The following is a 6,791-nucleotide window of genomic DNA, read 5'->3' as shown; positions in this document are numbered from 1 at the left end:
AGTTGCATAAACCCCTGAAGTAGCAGTTTTAATTTCTCACTCCCTCTGAACTGAATAAAACATCTCAATGTAATTACAAGGAAGCTGTGAAAAACAGTTTGCTGGAAGAGACAAACAGCCTTTATCTGGCTAAACTCTATTTTTTAAGTCTATACTGCCAGCAACTTCCTTGGAAACTTTGCATACATTTGTGTGTATGCTTGCACAGCTGTGTGTAACCGAGCCTTGGATATTGGATTACATCTGCACATCCTTATCTGTCTGCTATGGCCTCTGCATCTTTAGAGTAGGAAGATGTATCCTTGTATCTCATTCTAGTATAATTTGCAGAGCTGCTCAGTCATAGGAGAAGGGCTTTGGTTCCATTTGAATCATAATTTTTTAATTAGAAAAGAAATCTCTGATCATGATTTCATCTTCTCCAACAGGCAGATCAGCTATTTATATACACACACACGTTTCCCTTTATCTAACAAGTATGCCATGTTGTGGTCTCTGGCTGCATGGCCCAGCCCAAGATTCTTTGAAGCCAAGGAAAAGACATTTGCTCATTTGGCGGCAGCAGGATCAAGCTAAGAAATAAAAAGTAGTGAAAAAAAGGCCTTTCCTGTAGAATTCCTGGTCTCAACTAAAGGAAGTAGTGCTAAATATTTCACAAGAAAGCCTGATCCTACAATCTAATTTTAGACATGATGTAATAGGAGCGTGTACTAAACAACAGGAGAGAAGGAGGGGAATTAAGGACAAGGATAGAAGTAATAAGAGTATGCCTTTCTCCAGTCTTTTTATTTCTGCATATTGGTAGCTCTGCTGAATGGGTAGATGTAGTTATTAATTTATTTATTTAGTACTTATTTTGTCATATATAGTAATAACCCAGAGAAACTTACTTTCTCCTTTCCTCTGCCAATTCCTTTCCAGCACCCACCATCCAACAACATCTGCTACATGTACATGGCAAATGGGAAGCAGTAGGCAAAGTGGGGCAAGCCTTCAAGAGAGTTTTTTTCTCCCCTCATATACTAGGTTACAAAGTACAGCCTTCAACTTAGTCCTGGAGATGAGCCCTGGGACAAGTGGTCGCAAAGGACCTCACAACAAGCCTGGCCATCGTGCACTGGCAAGGAAGAGGGCTGGGTGTGGAAATTGCAGGTATTTCGGGTGAGAAAGCACAGCAGCACCAGCACCCTTAGCAACCAAAGATTACTATTTTCAAGTCAGCTCCAAATCTCTGTTTCCACTGCTTGAGGTGAATAATGCCAGTTTCCAGTTGCAAAATAAACCAGTTCGTTCTTCAAATGAGCCTGTGTTCCCTGCCCACACCTACAGCAAGTGCGCACTGGATTAAGGGCTCAGTGTGGCTCTTGTAATGTGAGAGATGCTGCTTCACAGAGAAATCCATGAAAGGGTATTCTTTCTTCAAGTGGATTTTGCAGTTCTCTGCAAGTCAAATCAAACATTAATAACATTCAATCAACATTTCCATATGTTGATATTTTTATCAAACCACAACCTCTTTCATTATTATTTTTCAGTATCGTTTTGGTCCCTTGCACCTATTAACCAAAGTAAATAGCAATGCAGCTTTATGAAATGTTGCTTCACATTTATGAGTGTTTTTTAAAGGTTCTGATTTTATTACTCTTGCCAGTACCAGTAAATGTGTTTGAAGTCCTTCACATGTTGCTTTGCTTATGGTAGAAACACCACATTTTGCTGAGGAGAATATCTCCCTATTAAAAAAAATAAAAAAAGAAGCTAAAGTTTTACTGAATAAAAGCCTTCAGAAGAGTCAGTTGCTCCAAAATATTGTGCGCAAGAAAAAAAAGTTCGTGTCCATTTTCGTTAATGACCTCATGAGTTTTGCTAGTTAAAACTGAAAGCAAAGAAACCAGGACTGATGCTTAACTGGCAAGAATCCAGTTCAATGAAATTAATAACATATGTTGAAGAACCCATTTGTAACAATTTTTCCATTTAAAAAAAAAAAAAGTGGCAGCTTAAAACCACTGACAGGACTGTCTTTTCTTTTTTCTTTCTCTTCTTTCCTCCCCCCTTTCCCTTCACTACATGGGACACTTTGGCTCATGTCCAAATGTGCGGTACCAAACTTGTCTAAAAGTTCAGATTAATGCTTTATGCAATTTTAAGTGATCCTCTTGCAGCTGCTGCTCAGGAAAATATTGTACTGAACGTGTTTGCTCTGAGGAGCCAGTGGCAAAACCACAGATGCAGCAGCCATCTCTTGGCAAATAACAGATGTGGTGTATGCTGTGTTCAGCCCCATCCTCAGCGCTTACCTTACTCCTGAGCAATGTGTGGGGCACTGACCCAGCTCACTGCCATCCATACACAAATTCAGCTGTAAAGCACTTGGCTTGTGAGATTTTTTGCTTGATTTGTTCTCTGATTACACGCAAGTGAATCTTATTTATTGGTACCTGAAATTCAGATGGAGAAGCGAGGACCTTACCCTAAGGAAGGTTGCCTTATCACCCTCTGGGATATGTCACCTCCCTGTATTTTTATCTTCCCTTTCAGCCAGTTTGTTTTCATTGCTGCTGGGTTTGCATTTTTTTTCCCACCTCCTCTAGAGACTGTATTGTATGTCTTTTGGGGCAAAGCACTCTCTCTTGCTGTTACCCCTCACACTTTCTGTGAGAAACTCCAGGCACACTGGAGCTTCATAGCTGTGCTGGGATTCTCCCATTAAGAGGCTTAAGTGCCTTCAGTGGCACAAGCCAGAAATGGATTTGATCATTAGAGATGACGGGAGGAAAGCATCATGTTTTGAGAAATCTCTGCTTGGCATAGAGAAGACATCTCGAGTTTTCCAAGTGGCCAGTGTCTTGGTGAGGTTCTTTAAGGATACAGTGGTAGTTTATAATTGGGCACAGAGAATGATAGAAGAGGGCAGTTCCCAGCTGTGGGAGTGCAGTCAGATGCCTGGAAGTAACTAAGGTACGGGGAAGTGAGTGAGCTGATATGGGAAGGGAGTGAATAAAGCTGTGGTTGTCCAACAGGTTGGAGGTATTAAATGACACTGAAGATTATTCAGGAAGTGATGCATCCCTGCACAACAGGTGGAGACACCAAGCAGGCAAAATAGGGAAAAAACAGAGTTAAAGTTGCCATATACTGCAAATGAAATGAAAGGTTTTGAGGCAATTAGTGCTCATAGTAAGCTGGGAAAAGCCTTTGTAATAGTGAAATGAATTCCTTTTTGTGTAATCTTACTGAATTCAGTGGCTTGTACAGGGTGGTACTATGTCAAATTGGGCCCAAAAATCAAAATAAATTCAAGTGTAGCTATTATGCTGTGCTCTGACTTGAAAAGAAATTGCACAGATTGTGGATAGGAAAATCTTCAATCATCAGTTCATTGTATGACTTCAGTAGAAAAGGAAAACAGGTGGAGCAGAGTGGGGGAGAAGACTTGAGTGTATGAATGAGGAGAGAAATCCAAATTAGTTCCAGTGTTCGGAGACTGTATGAGGTGCTAGCTCCATTTCCTCCACAAAACTGGACACTTTGGGTTTCCTCACAGAAAGTATACCATTGCTCTGGAGATAGAACAATGCTTGGGAAACATTTGAGACTAAAGGTGTTTTCCAGTGGAGAAGGAAAAACAAGATAACAATGTGCCTATTTCTATAACTGGTGGCCTGCATGGGCTTGGTTTACACCTACGAATATAATTTCTGATAGAAGGTAATAGGCAGAGCTAATGTTTAAAATATACTTAGCACCAAGAAGAATGGAATTTTTAAAATGTTTGGACAGTGAGAAGGTGTCTAGATCAAAGGCTAATCACAGCAATGGCTAACCCAGGCATCTAACATTGTTTAATATTTGCATTGCACCCTGGCCAAGGTGCCAGTCAGCTACAGGAATGTCTCTATGCTGAGCCCTGCATGCTGAATTACAAAACATGTCTGTATAGGATGTGCATTACATTTTAATCAAAAGTGGCTGAAAATTAGGTGCAAAAATGACAATACAGGGTGGGGAGGGGGAAATGCTTACGGAAGTATTTAGAGCACAAAGTAGAGGCTGAGTTGAGGATATTTTAAAAAGGTGTCCCTTTTCAAACAGGGTAGGTAAGCCAGCTCCGAGCTTTTAGGTATAATGTATTTACAAATGTCTATGCTATGTTGTCTAGGCATAAAAGATCACATTCTATTCACTGGCACTCACCCTGCCTATTCAGGTTTAAGCCACAAACTTATTAATTTTGAGCCTCTTTCTTACTGTTATTTCATGGGTTTACTTCTGAGTCTGTTATTCTGTCTTAATCTAATGTCTGACTTCAGGAGTCTTTTTTTTCCAATTTTCAGCAGTAAGTTGAAAAAGTGTATTTCTAGGTGCCTATGTGTTATTATGTCTAAGTTATAAGAAGACCTGTGAAAAATAAGCTTTTTAGTCTTGCCATCAAAAAGTAAAGGAGGTTGCCAATTTGTGTCAAACTGAAACAGAAATTTTAGGGTAAAATGACAAACAAGAAGTTAATGACCATTTGTATAAACAAAGATTTCACAAACCACAGTGAAACATTTTCATATGGGTAAGCCCATTATTTGATTTCAGTTTAAATTCATTCATTTTGAGCAGAAAAGAATTGGGATTTGAAGCAAATTCAATGACTTACAATTTTTTAACAAATCTCTATTTTTTACTGAAAACAATTAATGGAACTAAATACTGACAAACATGACTGAAATCCTGATCTCATTCGAGTCAATAGCCAAAACCTCACTGACTGCAACATAGTCAAAATCTTGTGTATGCAGTGAATTACTCACGAGAGCTCTGCTCAAACATTGTTCTCATATCTGTCAGCTGGTCACGGAAAGTGCAGGCACAGCATTTGACTCCTAGCACTGACTTCCAAAGTTAAATTAATAAAACTTATAAAAAGAACTCTGTAGAACAGCCTTTTCATTTTCAGGGTAGTTAATTGGATGAAAATGAAACTAAGACTCCATCATTCTGCATTTTGCTTTGGCAATTTTTACTCCCTCTTTTTTTGCCCTTTACTTGAAAAATGCGTAACATTAACTTATATTCACAGATTTGCAAATCTCCCTTTTTCTATAACCACTGAAACAGTTTTTCTTAGACTTCTGCACATTACATAATTATTTTTTTATTACAGTAATTTATTAGGTTTAGTTGGAGAGCTTTTACTGCTCTTTATACAAAAAGATTGGGCTGACTTTGGATCTCTTTAAAGTGGCCCTTTAGATGTAGTAGCTCTGACATTTGAACTTACTTGGACATTTGACATTTGAACTTACCTAGTATCTTGGTAATGGGCAAAATATGACAAAGAAGCACCATTTCCTTCAGGAAAAGGGGGCATTGTGCTCTCCTAGTTCTTATACTAGGCATAGCCCAAGGAGTAAAATGACAGTGTGAGTGTCCATGGAAAAAGGGTGTGATGCCTCAAAAGACAGTTTTTGTGGCCTTTTGTGCTGAGATAGATCTGCAGGCTAGAATAAAAAGGTTGGGTCAATCTGGGAAATGATCTGCTGAGAAGAAAGGCTGAGTTATGTTATGCATGTAAAAAGGCTAAGATGCAAAAATGTAATCAGCTCCTTGAGATCTAGTGGCAGCAGAAAACTCATGTAAATGTGTTTTGCCAACCTACCATAGGAATCCCCTATGCAAGATCAAGTCCTTTCTACCTCTCATATAGGGTATCCTGTAAGAGACACCTCTATATCTGTCATCATGTAAATCATCAAACAAGACCCCTAAGACATTACACACTGATTAGGTTAGGAAAGTAATTTAGGTCTGAGTCATTGGCAAGCACTGACTGTGCAGTGATCCAGTCTTCATTTCTTTGTATATATAATTTTAAGGACAGAATCCTCAAATAATTTAGCCTGGTTCCATAATGACTTTGTAAATCCAGAGTGAGTAGACATTTACAAATCTTTTTGCATTATTATTGTTAATTGAAGAAAAACAGTAATGCAATATGGAATTTTTTCCATGGTCAATTCTGAAATAAAATGTTGAGGTGAAAAAACACAATTATAGGCAATTATTCAAGGCAGAAAAAGTCTTACTTTGTGTAAGTTCTACTTTATGTCTCTGGGCATGTGAGGCATTCTTTCCTTTCTTCATTTCTTCCTTTCAGAATGGGAAAGCCCTGAGGAGACTGTTACTCATTCAGTATCTCTGTGGTGAAGCCCAGCATAAGACTGTCACAGGAATTAAAGGTCATCCTAGGGCTGAATGAAAATCCTGATATAATTAAATCTGACTACATTCCCTTTAATAGTGAAGTTGGCATAAAACTTTTCCTCTTCAGGAATTTCTACAGTACTCCAGTATCCAATTTTCCTTGTCTTCTTTCAGTTGTTTGTGGGGCTGTACTTTAAAGTTGGATAAGTGAAGTGATATTAGTTAAAAAGAGGCCCTGAATTTTAATGTTTACTGAACTATACTTGACTCTAGTCATTCTCTGCTCTTACTTTTTGGGGGAATCTGTTTGACCCAGATATCAAAGACACAATGCACCATCACTTCCTGTGGTAGAAAACCATTTCACAGCTAAAGTTGCACTGGGAGCTGGAAAATGCAAGCACGTAGCCATATTTTTATCTTTTGGTATTGTGTGTTGAATGATTTAATGAGATATTACTTTAACCGTGGCTGAAGTCTGGCTTGAACTTCTCTGAGGTCTGTGTTGTAAATACGGAACAAAGCTCTCCAGAAGCAAAAGTCAGCACTGTACAGCACACATGATCTAACATTAGACTTAAGTAATTTTAACTTTT

The sequence above is a fragment of the Manacus candei genome, unplaced genomic scaffold (assembly GCF_025592945.1).
Source record: "Manacus candei isolate 608988 ecotype Guabito, Panama unplaced genomic scaffold, ASM2559294v1 h1tg000034l, whole genome shotgun sequence".
NCBI lineage: Eukaryota > Metazoa > Chordata > Aves > Passeriformes > Pipridae > Manacus > Manacus candei.
The sequence above is the reverse complement of the archived record's forward strand: the minus strand, read 5'-3'. Positions refer to the sequence as shown.